Raw genomic sequence first — 16,355 nt, 5'->3', positions numbered from 1 at the left:
TCTAAAGCTTTAACAAAAAGGCCTTGTTTAAAAATATTCTGAAATGTAAATGTGATGTCTTTTTTTTTTTTTGTCTTTTTTTTTAATAAAAGCTGAATATAAAGTATTTTGGCTGTTCACATTACTACATACCAGCTCTGATGTACCTCGGTTGGAATCATATTTCTTCCAGGAGATGACAACAGGTGAATTGTGGGGAGAAAGCACTTCCTTTGCTTCTCAAGTCTTCCCACATATTAGTGTGTCTAATTGTAGGAGGACTGAAGAGTCTAGTTCGGACTAACTGCTACATCAGGCTTTTACTTAAGATGCTGCTGTTTGGAACTTGGCTGCCTGAGGCCTCCTCTCCAAGCAGGGGAGGAAAATGTGTGTCCAAAAGGAATTCATCTCTTGGGAATTTTCAAGGAAACCTAGCCATTCCTCAGTTGAGGAAGCAGATGGTGCTTAGGTCTCCAACATGAGCAGCCCTGTCAAGATACCTAAGGTAGGCAGGGTGGACCTGCCTTGTGCTGCAAGTTCTAGGTACTGCTGCCACTACTTAAATCTGCATCTCTTTGAAAATTCAGTGTTTACATTTGTCAAGGCTGCTGCTTTAGGAGGATGTAAGTTCCAGCTTGGGGCCTGCTGTTTGTGCACCTTTGAGCACTGGGAGCAGTACGCACAGTGAATGTCCTGTGAGCTCTGCTAGTACATGTATGTGTATACTTCAGGAGAGGAAGGCTGATACTCCTGGGAAAACAGGAGTTTTGAAACTGAGTGCAGTATTCTGCTGAATTTTCTCAACTTTGATTTAATTACCATCCTCAAGTATGTTGTGCAAAGGTATAAGTGACAGGTTTGCGTATTGAAGCTGAATAAAACTGCCACTGTAGAGACAGAAGGATGGCTGAGGAAGCACTTGAAAAAGGGCCTGGGCTGAAGAATATTCCTGGTGCCACATCAGTAAATGAATGCAGAGCTGATGACACTTCCTCAGATGCTTGCCATCAGGGGAAGACTGAGATGGTGTGTGGTCTTCAGTAACAACTTTATGAAAGCTTATTTTGAGGTTAAGAAAAACAAACTGCATCGGTGTGAGAATTTCACTTTGTGCTGGAGTCTCAAATTAGAGGGAAGTAGCTTTGACTTGGCCTGAAGGATATTTCTAGCTTCTTGGCAAAATAATAAGGCTTTTTGTGTATTTATTGCCCAGCTATTAACATTGGACTGGCCAAACCCAACTTAGCCTGAAACGATCCATTTGTTTTAGCTAGCCTGCCTTGTTTGACAGGCTTAGACCTTGTTCTTAACCCTTTTAACCCTGCCTCCTGTCTCCCATAACACATTTGTAAGGGAGAAATGGGAGTCTCAAACACTATCAATAATGTTTCTCTCAAAAATGTATCTTTTCATGCTTATTTATAAAATTCTTCCTCTCTTTTGCATCATCACACTTGCATTGACTCAGTGATTTTCTGCTCTTTTTTCAGACCTGGAAACAACAGCAGCAGTATCTTCTCCATAAAATGTAACTGATGTAGGAAGGAGAAAAAAACTGGAGCTATCCTTAAATCTTTCAGAAAGATACAGAAAATGCCCTCGGTAGAAATAAACTTTCACCTAGGAAGAAAAATTTAAATGTTGCGATTTAAATGGGTCATCATTTGTAGCATGCTGCAAAACTAAACCAGTGGAATGAAAAAATTTCCTTTAAGACATAATCTCATAAATATTTCTTCAAGTTAAATGGTGAATGAAGACTAAGATAAAGAATTCACTTGAGGATTAATTTCATAAGAGAATTGCAGGGATCTGAACTTAGTCCTTGGCTGTGGAAAGCAAGCAGCACTTCATTTCACTCATCACTGAACCTACCTCTTTGTGGACATGTGGGTGTATGCATTGTATTTGTGCACATGTGAAAAGTTAAGTGCCTACTAATGAAATTGTTAGGAAGGTCAGAAAACACTGAGACTCATCCAAATAGTTCCAAATAGTTGTTTTTAAGGCCATCTTACTGAGGATTTTGCGTATAGCTGGGCTAAGTGTGCTCGCGGCATCCAGGTGTTTAGACTATGCAAGGTGACATGGGGTGGTCCTTTCCTGTGCACCTGGGGGTGTATGGGGGTAAGGGGCTGTTTGCCACGAGGCAGAAGGGCCCGGGGCAGCGCTGCTGGTGCACCTCCTGTACTAAGGCAGACGGTGATGTGAAGGTGTGGCATTACACTCCAGAGGAGCTGAAGGGATGGTTTTCCTCAACATTTCCTTACTAAACTTGGAAGCACCACAGACACTAGTCACCTGCCTCTCTGCTGTTACTGGAACGTAAAAGGATACTCTGGAGCTGGGAATGGTGGGGGAGCAGGGCACCTCTTCCTGCATCTTTGCCCAGCGGAAATACTCTGTGGCTGCATCCACAGGACCTGGACACGGTGTCTGGACCCGCCCAACATCTACCTGTGGGGAAAAAGTCTTAGCTCACTGCCCATGTAAGGCTGGTTGCATGTGTTGGTAAGACTGGAATATGCAGCAGCACAGCAAGAAGAAATGATTAAATATTTTTAAGAATACATAATGCATTCTGGCTGGTAAGTAGAAGCTAAAATAATTAGGAGTGATGGTCTATGTGTTTTCACAGCAGCTATTAGCAGTATTTCCTGGGAGACAGGCTGAGCCTGCTTTGTTCAGCTCATGTATAGTCAGTGTGTGCTTTGCTTTATACAATCTGTAGTTTCACAAATACCCATTTACTTCTTAAGGGAGAGGCAAGATTTAAGGTTGTGTGAAGTGCTCTTTGAGGTGGGACCAGCTCAGGCTTTAATGTATTTTCCAGTACTGATGGGCTGTCCTCCCGAGACTATTTCAGAAATGCAAAGGCACAGGGGCTGGCTACTTTGAAGTAAATATGGGAAATGGTTCTTCTTTGAAATGCAAACCTGGTGGTGAAGCCACTGCTCCAGTGACTGTTTTTCCCTTTGATACCAGGGCATACAATGGAAATGAGTGCTAAAGAGTGACAATCAAAAGGCTTTGAGAAGCAAAGGACCAAAGAAAACATACTTTTATTTTCCACAGCTTTTATGTGAAGCAATACTCAGCCTGTTGAAATAAAGTTCAACAAGTATGTCTGCAGAGACCAACTTGATGGAAATTAAGTTAAAAGCTTACAACTCCCCAGTGCGACTTCATATATGATTATACTGCATTTCACTGTTGAGAGCAATATGGCTTACACTTGCAATGTGTTTGTAGAAATTTACATTTGGTTTTGCCAACTTCTTCTACAAAGATTGTTGAGAAATCTGGTTGAAGCTCTTAAGTTGTCATTAGGGTGAACTCTGACTTAAGAAGAATGTTCTTTATCAGTATGAAAAAGATTTCTTAGTCACTAGCTGACATTTGCTCCTTTGTGGAATTAGCAAAATACAAGACTTCCTTTATATTTTTCCACTGTGATTCCCTCATTTGCTGATGATACCAAAAGGAAAAGAAAGTTCTATTGAGCGGGGGGAGGGGGGGAGGGAGGGGGGGGGGGGCAGGGGGGAAGCACAACTGCTTTCTGCTTTCAAAACAATATAACAATATTAAATTTTCTTAAAAAATTAAAAAGTCTAAGAAGTGACCACAGTATCCTATGGGTGGCATCCTCCTGAACTGACACATTGCTAAGATAGTTGATATCTGATCCAGGCATAATTATTTCACCTTTTTCAGTGCAGACAGGATTTTAAGAATGTTCTTTAACCCAACAAAGCTATCGTTATGATCTGGATTTGTCCGTCTTACAAATAATTCTTAGGTTTAATTTACAACTGTTTTCATCACAGAATCATAGAATCATTAAGTTTGCAAGGGACCTTAAAGATCATCAAGTTCCAACCCTCCTGCCATGAGCAGGGAACCCTACCACTAGACCAGGTTGCACAAAACCTCATCCAACCTGGCCTTAAAAACCTCCAGGGATGGAGCATCAACAGCCTCCCTGGGCAACCCATTCCAGCTCCTCACCACCCTTATAGTGAAGAATTTCTTCCTAATATCTAACCTACATCACCTCTCTCTCAGTTTAAAACCATTACCCCTTGTCCTATCACTGTCTTCTCTGGTGAGAAGCCCCTCCCCAGCTTTCCTGTAGCCCCTTCAGGTACTGGACGGTGCCATAAGGTCTCCTCGGAGTCTTCTCTTCTCCAGGCTGAACAGCCCCAACTCTCTCAGCCTGTCTTCATAGCAGAGGTGCTCCAGGCCTTTGATCATCTTGGTGGCCCTTCTCTGGGCCCTCTCCAACAACTCCATATCTTTCTTGTCCTGAGGGCACCAGAACTGTACACAGTACTCCAGGTGGGATTTGACCAGAGCAGAGTAGAGGGGCAGAATCCCCTCCCTGGCCCTGCTGGCCACACTTCTTTTGATGCAGCCCAAGACACAATTGGCTCTCTGGGCTCCAGCACACACTGGTGGCTCATGTCAAGCTTCTCATTTACTACCACCCCCAAGTCCTTCTCCTCAGGACTGCTCACAATCCATTCTCCCCCCAGCCTGTGTTTGTGCCTGGGGTTGTGCCGACCCAGGTGCAGGACCTTGCACTTGACCTTGTTGAACTTCATGAGGTTGGCACTGGCCCACCTCACCAGCCTGTCAAAGTCCCTCTGGATGGCCTCCTTTCCCTCTAGGGTGTCAACCACACCACACAGCTTGGTATCATCAGCAAACTTGCTGAGGATACCCTCAATCCCACTGTCCATGTCTCCAACAAAGATGTTAAACAGCACAGGTCCCAGTACTGACCCCTGAGGGACACCACTCATCACCTGCCTCCACTTGGACATTGAGCCATTGACCACAACTCTCTGGGTGCAGCCATCCAGCCAGTTTCTTATCCACCAAGTGGTCCATCTGTCAAATCCATGCCTTGTCATTTTGGAGACCAGGATGTCATGTGGGACAGTGTCAAATGCTTTGCACAAATCCAGGTAGATGACATTAGTTGCTCTGCCACCATCCACTGTCTCTGTAGCCTTGTTGTAGAAGGTCACCAGATTGGTCAGGCACGACTTGCCCTTAGTGAAGCCATGTTGGCTGTCACCAATCACCTCTTTATTTTCCATGTGCCTTAGCAGACCTTCCAGGAGGATCTGCTCCATGATCTTACCTGGCACAGAGGTAAGACTGACCAGCCTGTAGTTCCCTGGGTCTTCCTTTTCCCCCTTTTTAAAAACAGGGACTGTGTTCCCCTTTTTCCAATCAGCAGGAACCTCACCAGACTGCCATGACCTCTCAAATACGATGGACAAAGGCTTAGCAATTGCACCTGCCAGCTCGCTCAGGACCCATGACTGAACCCAATCAGGTCCCATAGATTTATGCACCTTCAGGTTCTTTAGATGGTCACGAACCTGCTCTGCTTTTACAGTGGGGGGTAATTCACTCTCCCAGTCCCTGATTTCACCTGTTGTGGTCTTTGTGTTGAGGTTGGAGCACTTGCCAGAGAAGACTGCAGCAAAGAAGTTATTGAGGACCTCAGCCATCTCCACATCCTGTGTTGCTGCCTCGCCCATTTCCTTCAGGAGAGGGCCTACACTCTCCTTGGTTGTCTTTTTATCTCCAACATACCTATAGAAACTTTTCTTATTGTTCTTAACATCCTTGGCAAGATTTAATTCTCGCAGGGATTTGGCTCTCCTTACCTCATTCCTAGCTGCTCAGACAACCTCTCTGTAATCCTCCCAGGATACCTGCCCAAGCTTCCAACCCCTGTGTGCTTTCTTCTTCAGTTTGAGCTTTTCTAGGAGCTGCTTGCTCATCCACACCAGCCTCCTGGAGCTTCTATCTGACTTCCTCTTAGTAGGGATGCATTGCTCTTGGGCCTAGAGAAGGTGATCCTTAAATATCAGCCAGCTTTCATGGGCCCCTCTACCCTCCAGGATGTTATCCCAAGACACTCTCTTAAGCAGATCCCTGAAGTGGCTGAAATCTCCCCTTCTGAAGTCAAGGGTAGTAAGCTTGCTGTGAGCCCTCATTGCTGCCCTAAGGACCTTGAACTCTACCATTTCATGGTCACTACAACCAAGGCTGCCCTTGAGCTCCCTCACCAGCCCTTCCTCGTTGGTGAGGACAAGATCCAGCACAGCACCTCTCTTGTTGGTTCCTCGACTACTTGGAAAAGGAAGTTATTATCCTGGCACTCTAGGAACCTCCTGGGTTGTTTGTGTTTAGCAGAGCTGTTCTTCAAACAGATGTCAGGGTGGTCGGAGTCTCCCATGAGGACCATGGCATGTGAATGTGAAGCTGCTCCCATCTGTCTGTATAGTGCCTTGTCTATATTATCCTCCTGCTCAGGCGACCTGCAGCAAACCCCCACCATGGTGTCACCTTGGCCTTTCTTCCCCTCGATCTTAACCCATAAGCTCTCAGTTGGCTCCTCATCCATCCCCGGGGAGAGCTCCATGCACTCCAGCTGGTCTTTGACAGATCATGTGTGAATAAGCCAAAACATATTGAGCCCAAATTTGTTGAAGTTATGAAATGGGCTTTGTTCCATGGCTTGCTGATGCAAATAAAACAGTTTTAACCTCTCAGATCACTGCTTTAGGCAATTAGCATGATAACCTATGCTTCTGCTTAACCACTCAGATTCAGTTTGAAATAGGTATTTCTTCAGCTGAAAAGGCAGGCTTCTGTGGCAGTGTGCAGTCTGCAGCCTTCCAGGTGTGATAATTAATATAATTAAGTAATGAGCTTAGTTCCATTAAATTGCTGTCATTAAACTATGCAGCTGACAAGCACAACACTTCTTGTGAGCTGCTACGGGTACAGGGCAGTCAGATTCACTCTTAAACAGTGTTCCTAGCGAAGCAAAGCATTAAATCCCTTACTCTTCCAAGCAATTATAGTTTAATTAAATACTGGAAAGCAATAGCTAGAAACTGTGACTTAGTGCCTTGCTATCTATTTTTAAGAAAAGCAAGCAGCAAAGTCTGCTACAGGAGACCCACTGAAAGCATGAAGCATCTAAAACTATAGCACGAAGGCCGATTTTCTGAGCCACTGGCAGTTTTGCTCATTGTGTGTTGCATACAAAAGTTGCAGCTCTTTACCTGGTTTGTTTTTTTTTACCCTTTTTGCTACTAGTCTGAAGGTCAGTAGAAGACTGTGCTGTCCAGACAAGCTGGGTAACAGGGTTATACTGGGTGCCCTACTAGCGTATCTAGGAGGCAGATGCCTGGGTTGAATTATTAGGGAATTATTAGGTGAGACCACACGGTATGCAGATGAGGCCCTGCCTGCATGCAGTCCCTGGCACTGCTGGCTGGAGGCTGAGGGGCACTGCTGGGCTGGAAGTGTTGCCCCACTGCAGCTCACCCAGTACCCCCCTGCCAGGTGCTGTTCCCTGTCTGCCCCATGGAGATCCAGGAGGAGGCACTGGATTTATGGTGAGAAGCAACTAATGTTTATATTTGTCTGGTTTTTGTTTGAATGGAATACAGACTATAATGCCTTAAGGAAAATTCTGATCAGATCATGTAAAAGGTTAACGAACATGACTTTCTACTAGGGGTGCCATGACAGACAAGGAGGTGGGGATAAAAAAAGGGAAGTTTGAAAGTAGGTGGCCTGCTTGAATTTGAAACCTGCAGCTACAATAAATATACTGCACTGTTCAAGCTTGGTTACCGATTTGCTGCAGGTGGTAGAGGGATAGATACATTAATTTGTAATGTAGGGATAGAGTAAACTCACTGTTGGGGTGTATTTCAATGCAAGCAAATATAAATTATCTACTATGAAGGCCGAGCATTTTTAAATGTCAGTGAGGGGAAAAAGGAACAAAGAAGACTGAAAGCTAGAAATACCTGAATAGTCTGTTCCAAAGGGTATCTGGTCTCACATAGCCACAGTGCCAGTCAATGAAAAACTCTGTTTCTTCAAAAGGACAAGGTGTTTGCTTTAACTCCAGCTTCAGTGGGCCTGACTATCCCACAGAAGTAGCTAGGTTTAGGAAAGTTGTGACACTGCCTGTGACTTTGAAAGGCTCTGTGTGAAGACAGCATGTATAAATGTGGCCCAAAATGGCCTTCTCTGAGGAATACCCATATCCCACAACAAGCTTCTCCAAATTCTGACCCAAGGGTCCCAGCCAAAGACTAGGGAAATCCAGTGGCAGATTTGCAATTGTATCAAGAGTCACTGTCTAGCAACAAGCCGAGGCAGGCCCACCTTCTCGACACCTCAAAACCTCAGGAAAAAAACCACAAACGAACAAAAAACCCACAACCCCCCCAAAAAAAAAACACAAAACAAACAACAACAAAAAACCCAGCAACAACCAAAAACCCCAAAACATCTCACACCACCTTTGCCGTCTCAAAAGCACCGGCCTTGACCACCTCTCCCTCTCGGCTCCTGGTGTGCTCCTGCCGCGGTGATGCCGGGAGAGGGCAGCCCTGGACCGAGGTACCGGAGCTGCCAACCGGCCCGCCGGAGCTGCGGGTCCCGGCGCTTCTTCGGGCCCGCTGGCCGCTGCCTTTGACCAGGGAAGGGGCACCGACCGGGAGTCCGCCCCTTCCCCGTCCCCTTCCCCCTTCCACCTCGCCACCCGGAGGTCCCTACACCCAACGGGAAGCATCTGGGTGTGCTGCAGCCCCCCGAGGAGCTGAGAAGTAGCAGAAGAGTTGCTTTGCCGGTAGGTGACCACACAGAGCAGAAGATGGCAAAGCCACCTCCGGATTGCCAAAACCTTTGCTTACCCAGCTCTCCCATGCAGGAAGGCGACAGGTGAATCTGTGAACTGCGTTTCTGGCAGACTGGGCACCATACTGGTGTGGCTGTCTGCAGGCCATCTAGATGTTATAGGAGGTGTGGGGTTACACATTCTGCACCCTGTCTCTTTTGTTGCACCACAACTCTGAAAAAACTCGTTCCAAGTGCAAGGACAAATTCCAGGATCTACACACTAGGCATACATTAGGTATCTTGTAGGATATACACATTCGTGCAGGGGTGAAAATGCTCCTGTACCCTAGCTCGTTTAACTAAAGAGAGATTTCAAAGGCTACCCAGAAGTCAAAAGCATAAGATGGATGCAGTGAAGACAGGTATAAAGCAGGAAAAAACATATGTGTTTACCTGGCAGTGTGGAGGGGCAGGCCTATTGACAGCAAAGCAGACTTCTACCTGAATTTGCTTAATGCATTTACCATACACACTTCAGGCCTACAGTTCAGCACTCCTTAGAAATGCCAGGAGCTCTCAGATTTCTGTCATCATACGCAGGAACAACCACGATGAGCTGCTGCACTGTGCAATAAGTCTTCTTCCTTGACTGCTGGATCTTCAGGTGTTTGGGGGTTGCTTGTGTGAGTACATGAGCCAACTGAAAAGGATATTTTTTGCTGAAAGAATGCTGACTTTTTGAGTATGCTTTTGGAATTCCACTCTCTTTTTCACTTAAGAGTAAAGTTAAACAGGAACCAAGTTCCTTCCCTTCTGCATCCCTCCCACATTTGTAGTACAGAGGCAGCACCCTGTTCACAGTGCCAACTGCTGCTGCAACACCTACACACTGCCTTTGCTCCCCCAGCACTGTGCCTACCAAATGCAGATGGAACGATATGGTCTGTGGACATCAGCTGCCACAGGTGAGATAAAGCCTTGCTTTGTCTGAGCAAGCAGGGATTGTGCTCCAGTTTTCTCAGCTGGAGGCAGTTCTTGGCATATGTTCACTGCATTTCCAGAAGGACATGCAACTTGTTATAATATTTAACTTTCAATTTGTAGTTACTTTGTGTCTGAGACAATAAATAATTACAAAGCTAAAGAACTTGGAGAAGACAATACTACGATTTCTTAAGCTGCTAATGAAAAAATAGGTGGACAGGGGACACAACACCTATTTGCACTTCAGGCTCCTCAGTTGAGAGGACTATTTCTCAATTGCCTAAGTGGGCCTGTAGCCATCTAATGCAATTCCTTGGATGTCTTTGAATCTCATACTAAGCAATACAGTTGTTCAGGTCTGGAAAGGAGATCTGCAAGGTGCTGCCAGCCAGCAAGAGTTATCTATGAGATTTTTCCTTTCTTTTTCACAACACACAGAAGGGAAAATCTTTTTCCATGATCAGCTCAGTAAGTCCTTCCTTCATAGGAGTCAAATAATTGACCCACAAGTGTTCCAGCCGTGCTGTGATAACTATGTCCTGACAAAGGGATAACTAGCATGACCTAAACCTTCCCCAGCATGGAGTTTCCATAGGCTCTCTAAAGAGTCTTAGTAGTGTCTCCCTCTCCTGCAGCAGCATGGCTTGGCTGATTAAGTTTTATGTATGATGGATTTGACCAAATCACCCCTTTTTCTATGCAGAAATCTTCTGAGTTTTTAAAGACCTTTATCACATCCCGTCCGCCTTTGTTTTTTCTAAGTATGCCCCCCCCCCAACTTCTTTAATCTGTCTCTGAAAGTACTGCTTTGTAGCTTATTGATTGCTTCTTCCACCCTCACCCTATTTCTAGATCCTCTCAAGCAGCTCGTATTTTTATGGAATAACAGCCCCAAAACTGAACTCAGGGCTGGGGATAGCAGACGACTCCTTCACATGTCTCATACATGCAAGCCTGTAGGACAGAGTGAATTATTGGTCTCTTCCCACATTCTTAATGACTTCCTGTCTGTAAATTTCAGCAGATAAATATACTTTTTCTTAAACAGTAAATAAAATGAATTTAAGAAGGAAACTGATTCTCTGGGGGCAGACCAGAGACTTTCTTGGTAGTTAAGACAGGTGGAAGTTACATAACTCCTGTTTTCGGAGGAGCTGACCAGACGACTGTTGTTCCACCTGTCATTACCAATCAATCTCTCAAAGTCTAGGACTTGACAGCTCTGGTTTTATAAACTGTGTGTTTGAAGGGGGCAGCAGAAGAAGAATGGATGGGTTTGAGAAGTTCAGCTACTGCAATGTCACTGGATCCTCTATGGCTCACATTTCCATGGGATCCAGCATGCTGACTCTATATTTCCCTATGTGTTTACCTGCTTTTCCTGTCTTTGTGCTTTTTTTAGTGGCTTGTTTCTTTACTCTCATTTAGGAGCATCACAAGTCTACCCTACAATTAGCACAGAAATTTTTGTAGTCATCTCTTCCTTTCTGACATGTGCAAGCTCATTTCTCTGAAGCATCTCTCTTTTATTTCAGGATCATGCCGTCAGCACTGTGATATGATTAAGTTAAGAAGGGATTTTTTCAGGTCAAGGCCGCTAAGTTATATTTTATGAAAAGAATAACTATATGAGTCTACATTATCATTTTCAGCAGCAGAGCTGGCTTAAGATGTTTCTGGCCACACTGCCACCAGCTGTCCCTTCCTCACATCCCCAGCCTATTGTTTTTAAAGGAATGGTGACACTGCATGGATGATCTGAGAGTCGGTACCCTTCCCCTCTCTGGAGCAACTGACTGCCTCATGGAGCAGTGATCTAAACTACCCCAAACGGCTGCTCCTCGTGCTCCCTGCTTTCCCCTTCCTCAGGGCCTAAACAACAACTTGCTTTCCATAATGGGGAAGATAGACTTAAGGCGGGAACGTTGCTGTTCCTCCCAGTGACTGCAGAGAGTTCTGGGACTCTGATTGGATAATAGCTTGAAGAAGAGAGCAAAGAACCAATTGGAGACTTTAGACTACAATGTAGTGAGCTGTAAAAGCAGCCCTGGACAGATGACGGCAGCCGTGGGTTTTTATTGTGCCTTGGTGTGCTTGCTGTCTTCTGTGGGTGTGGGTCTTGGCTTGTGACCACTGCTGCTGCTGCTTCTCCTTTTCGGGTGGCTTTTGGACCACCAGAGTGCTGCCTACGGACTGCCACAAGGATTGTGTGCTGCTGTCACGGTGAGAGTACACCGATATAGGTGGGAGAAGAAAGAAGGCATCGCTGTCAGGAATAAACCCCTGTGGACCAGCATCCAACCCTGTTCTCACTGCATGTAGTCTTTCTGTTGCGCTGGGGAGGCAGACTGGTTGCGAATACCATTGAAACAGCTGACCATCTCGGGAACAGGGTGAAGACCCATCTGGTGAATTCCTTCCCCCTGCTACCTCATCTTTACACACACACATCTCACAACCCCACCAAGGGGAAAAGTCAGCATCGGGCCTGTCCTTCATCTCCTCCTCCTCTCCTCAACCCTCCTAAATTCCCCCACTTACTAGCATTGTCTGGTGGGAAACGTTGACTGTTGGGAGTGTTACTCTAAGTTTCTTTTGTTGCTCTCTGCCCTTACTGAACCTTCTTTCCCTAAATTTTTTTAAATCCCTAAATAAACGGTCCAATTAGTAAATTTTAAGTTCCGTATCAACTGTGTTTATTGTGGGCATGGTGAGGGTTGGCTGCTTTCCCACTCGAAGACCCTCGGTCACGTTAAACTTCTCCAAAAGGGAGAAAAGAGTTGGATTGCGACAGATGAGAATGGGCAACATGCAATTGGAAGGGAGTAACCTCTTTGGCAATGAAATTGCATTATGAAAATGTAACATGGAATTACGTGCTAGATACTCTATAACCAACTACCGTGAGAGACATAGAGTGATTTTTTTTCTCATTTATTTTTTCTTGTAGAATTGATTTAAATCCTGATCTCTTCTGGTTGTCATTGACTACGAACAATGTTGCTAAGTTTGTGGGATTCTGTCCATTATTGAGCTGTAATTTACTGAGGTAAGCAATTTTCTCCAGAACAAGGTCACTTCTAGCAGTCTGAAAGCCTATCATCTCATTAAAAATAGGTATTTATATATTGTGTAATAGAATGGGAATTGATTTTACTCCCCAAGCTTTTTTTTCTGGAGGTGTTTTAAATGTCTCTTCTGGTAGCGATTTTTAGCACTGTGTTGCTTACTCTTTTGATCTGCTGATGCTAACTCATCAAATAATGGACAGCTTTATTACATTCTATGCCTGCTTCTGAATCAGGGTGCAGCAGAGGATTTCCTCCACAGATGGTTTTATTTTATGTTAGGAGGTATAATTAAAATAATTCTGATGGGGGTGGCAAGAGATCACACAATGCCCTGCAGCTGGCTTCCAGGAGCAGCAGTGGCAGGGCAGCTGCATGGGTGCTGGCTGGTCAAGGTTGTCTGCAGGAGGGCACCCTGTTTGGGAGCACTGCTTGGGGACCAAGGCAGTGACAGCCGGGGAAAAGGGCTCTGGCAGCTACAGTAGCGCCATGTCATAGAGCAGAGATTTTTCACTCTCGATTAGAAGGGAAAATTCATCTGTTGTGTGTCTATCTGATGGTGGGGTAAACAGAGAAGACTTTAATAATCTCCACCTGCAGCATCTCAGTCTGGGGCTTTGCACAGAAATGTAGGGATTGTTTTCATGACAGTTTTGACATCCAAGCTCCCACATGCATGAATCATGAGCAGGACCTTATAGCTAGGCAGCAGCAGGAAGCAAGAAAATATTTGCCAGTTTCCAGCTTTGCCTACACAATTGCAAAGATTGCATATAAATGCAGCTGTTTAATGTGGTGCATACTTTTGTGTGAGAACAAGTGTGTATCACTTAAAAAAAGTGTTATGTGAGTTCTGTTTCTTCCTGGTTACTTACAACGATACCCTCATAATGGTCCTTAGTTCATAAATTTCTTCCTTTAGCAGTTGGGGTTATTTGCTATCATTCAGTTTACACTGGGAAGTGATCTCTAATTCCAGACCAACAGGAGACTTTATAAATGCTACAATATGTCTCTGCTTCAGGATTTGATGATATCACTCTTACTGCTCTGTGAAAGTAGCTGGTGAAAGGAATAAAAATGAATTATCTTTTAAAAAAATTATTGTGTCAAGGCACTCTGGTCTTTGTTTTGAATTTCAAAGTGTTCCAGCCTCGGTCATTGTTGTACTGCTTACACACAGAAAGATTTCATGAGGACATTCCTTTTTTGAAGGACAAATGCACAGTTGTTTCCAATCAGTTTCTTAATAGGTATATTCACAGCTCAGATGCAAGAGACTGTATTTCAGACTACACAAATCCTTGACTGTAGTCCTGCAGTCAAATACCTGTGTGTACCAAGCACCTGTCTTCTTGTGCTCAGAGATGGGTCACTGCAGTGCTTCTCAGCTACTGCTTCTCAGCCACTTAGTGCTTTGCTGATGAACTTAGCAAGGTATCTGTTGAGGCATTTTTAGCAAGGTAAATATTTTTGGGATAGAACATGATGCATGAGATGGTGACACCTGCTTTGCTGAGGTGCCTTTTAAGTATTTAGTGTCCTGTGACTTTTCATTTTTATAAAAAACTTCTCTGGAGGCTGAAGTGCTTCTTCATCATGCTACGCATTCAGCTTGGATAATGAATGTGTAAGCTTTCCTACTAGTCATCCTGGCCCTAACAATGCCTTCTGCATGAGGAATGACAGAAAATTTTGTTGTACTTTCAAGTTCATTCTTGTGCTTCAGTTTCCCTATCTTGTATAGCCCTGTGATATCATTCCATGGTAGGTTTCCCTCAGCAGTGCAGCTGATGTAAACTTCCTCTTCCTTGCTGGTAGTATATATCTTATTCTATAGTGTACTGCATAGTTGGGTCTTTGTGCATCTATGCTGAGGATTTATAGCTGATCTATGAAGCTTTCATTGAAGTTCAGAATATGGCTAAAATTCAGTACCTGTAGTAATAATGGCCAACACAAACTCAACTGGTGATGGAGTTGCTACCACTGCTAGTGAGGGCAAAATCCTTGCATAGAAGCGTAGAGTGCTGTGGTGAGGGTGCGGAGTGCACTCAGTTTCTCTTGACTTTGTCCATGAGTCTCAGCAAGCTTAGGACTTAACTGCTCCCATGCTAGGTCTGGCAATCAGAAGGATTTAGCTAAGGGGTGATACCAAAGGATTTGGGTTAACACTTCCATTAGAGTAGCCAGATCTCTTTAGTGCACTGAGCTGTGACACCTTCCCCATTTGAGGATAGATATGTGATTTCTTAACATTGATTACTCTCTGAAAACTGACATACGCACAGGGTGCTGAGGAGAATGATGGTTTTGTGACCTGAATATTTGTCCATGACTCTGCTGATTAAAGGAGAAGTAATTTCCTGAGGTACAAAGAGCTGTGCTCACTTACATCAGCAGTGAACATGGCCCTATTTTGTTAATGACTGTGTGCCTCTGCATGGCAGATCTTCAGCTCGGATGCTGATATCCTCTCTAGATTTGACAGTACTCTGGGGCTCTGTTTAAAGTACAGAAGAAAATGAGGTTCTGCTCGTACTCCCAGTTCTGCCTGAAGTGAAATTCTATGCTGATGTCTCCTGTTTCCTAATTCAGGGACTATCTCAGGCAATTATAATCAAATGTAATTTGCCTCACATAATTTTGCTGCAGTTAAATGGCCAAGATAACAATGTGTGTCTGAATACCCAACCTAATAAACTTCAATAGTTTTGCTCCTTAGTTTGCTTCCTGGCACAGCCTGGATACGTCAAATTCATTCTCCTGGCAGTCCATACATTCCCTTGCTGACTGAAAACAGAGGAATGGATATTGATAAAAGAACAAGAAGGCCTGCTGCAGCCAGGATCACAGTCATCAAATAAGTAGACAGAAACAACCATTATCGTCTTACATTTCAGCTCTCTTTATATTAAATCTCCAGCCTGGATGAAGGACCTAGTGCCCTCATAGATAAGGTACTAGGAAGTTAAAAAGCAGACTGCAGGTCACTTCAAGAAAGAGCATCCCCAGCCTGAAAGGCTCCCTGGTCATGATATTTAAATAGATGTTCAGTGTAGTCAATATTGTTCATGTCTTTAACTAGAGATTGATAACTAAATAATAGTAATAAATCCATTAAATCAGCTGTTTTCTGCAATGGGTGCCATTGACCAAGAGCACGGAGGAGAAAGTGTTGAGCAGGCAGCAAGCAGTGATTTACCATGAAAAATACATTTATTTGCAGTTACCAGACACTGGCAAAATCATGAAGTCTGGGCCTTACAGGCATCAACAGAGAGCTTCACCTCTGACTTTAGTGTGGCTGAGGTGCTCCTCACTGTTCTCCCTCTGGCCTTAGAGGAAGCAATGGGCCATATCACACTGGAGCCTTGTGACTCTGGTGCCAGTGTTCATTTATTTATTAACATGTCTTCACTGGAAATGCTACATGACTTTTTGCATACTTTATTTCATGTTGCATAAAAAAGTGCATCTGACCTCTGAAGATGTCAGTAACATGCTCAGTTTGCTGGATCATCCTGAAAGCCAGAGATAAGGCTGTTATACAAGGAGTCACTGTACTTGGAAATGTACCATCTGTGCTTATGTGAGGGTATCTAATGTCTCTGACTTTCAGTTGTTTTAACGTAAAGATTGGTATGCATTTTG

Source organism: Apus apus, chromosome Z (assembly GCF_020740795.1).
Source record: "Apus apus isolate bApuApu2 chromosome Z, bApuApu2.pri.cur, whole genome shotgun sequence".
In the NCBI taxonomy this organism is placed as follows: domain Eukaryota; kingdom Metazoa; phylum Chordata; class Aves; order Apodiformes; family Apodidae; genus Apus; species Apus apus.
This window is presented reverse-complemented; position numbering follows the sequence as displayed.